This window comes from Corvus brachyrhynchos, unplaced genomic scaffold (assembly GCF_000691975.1).
Source record: "Corvus brachyrhynchos isolate BGI_N302 unplaced genomic scaffold, ASM69197v1 scaffold661, whole genome shotgun sequence".
Lineage (NCBI taxonomy): Eukaryota > Metazoa > Chordata > Aves > Passeriformes > Corvidae > Corvus > Corvus brachyrhynchos.
In genome coordinates this window covers 344,876-346,137 of record NW_008236246.1, presented here as the reverse complement: position 1 = coordinate 346,137, position 1,262 = coordinate 344,876, and the positions used below count along the sequence as shown (strand labels likewise).

General features: G+C 54.5%; 1 protein-coding gene across 3 annotated transcripts in view; it reads right to left on the bottom strand.

The window, feature by feature from the left end:
- The window catches only part of LOC103624268 (disks large-associated protein 4-like), a 135,556-nt gene that overhangs the window by 54,828 nt on the left and 79,466 nt on the right, over positions 1–1,262 (bottom strand). The window lies entirely within an intron of this gene.

The window sequence follows — 1,262 nt, the reverse complement described above, 5'->3', positions numbered from 1 at the left end:
GCCACCTGTGCCACCCTCCGAGCCAGCCCATCTGTCCCCTCTGCCACAGTGAGGGGCTGGTGTTTCAGCAGGTACAGATCCCTGCGGGGTGGTGGGAGGGCAGCTGGACAGAGGGATCCCCCGAGGGATCCTCACTGAACATCTCCCCAGTGGTCTTGCCCCATCCTGCTCGGTTCAGAGGGATCCTCATCTTCACTGTGTTATACAGGGGAAAATGACAAACCTTTTGGGTTTGCTTAAAAGAAAAATCAGTGTACATTTGTATGAGTTGAGCTGTCAATCAATAAGTTGACTTTCCATACTTGAAACCTACTTGAAATCACGGAGTGTATAAATGAACTCCTGTTACCTGCTAGTTTAGTTTCTTAGTTCCTTTTTTGGTTTAGTGTGAGTGTCACTTAAAAAAGAGAGTGACTTTTAACACATGCAGATGGCATGTCCCTGTGAGGAGCAGAGCTGGCAGTCTGTGCTCCTGGCCTCTCCCTTTCAGCCATGAATTGGTCTCCAGTCTTCTCGAGGAGTTTGTCCCCCAACGTTCAGCATGGCCAGCAAGGTGGTGTGGGAGTGGAGGCAGTGACCACTGCAGGGTGGCAGGAATCGAGAGGCTTGTCTTCCTTCCTCACTCAGGGAAAAATGTATTAATAATGAAAAGCAGCCAGAGATTTAAATAATTGTTTGGAAGCACAGAAAAAAAAAAGAAGTGGAATTTTTTCCATGGCTTGATGGGCTTTACAGTCTCCATTTAACTCTGTCGCTCCCAGGGGGTTGGCAGAGCCAAGCTGGGCTTTCTAAAGCTGCAGTGGGCACAGCCTGGGCTTCCCACCCTGCTCCGATGGGGACCCCACTGCCCCTCCCTGAGCCCTGCTCCCGAGGGTCCTGCCCACGCTGACCTCAGCCCACCTGCCCCGAGACACTGCCCACTGCCCTCTGCACTCATGGGAACTGCCCAGCACTGCTTCCTGGGCATCCAGGGGGCCCCACACCAGGCTTGCCCAGTCCTGACCCAAGCCCTGGAGTGGCCCCATGGGGCGGCTCCTCCTCCTGCTGCTGAGCTGCTCCAGCTGCCTTCACCTCCAAGCTGTGCCCTGCCCCATGGTCTGGGCTGTGGTGCCCTGGGGGCTAAGATTTGCCCCTCTCCACCACACAGACAGTGCCCAGGCATTTTGGGGATGGGGACATGGCCTGAGCTGGGAGATGTTGATACCAAACCTGAACTTTGTGCCCGAACACCAAATACAGCCTTAGCCTTGACTGGTGCCCAG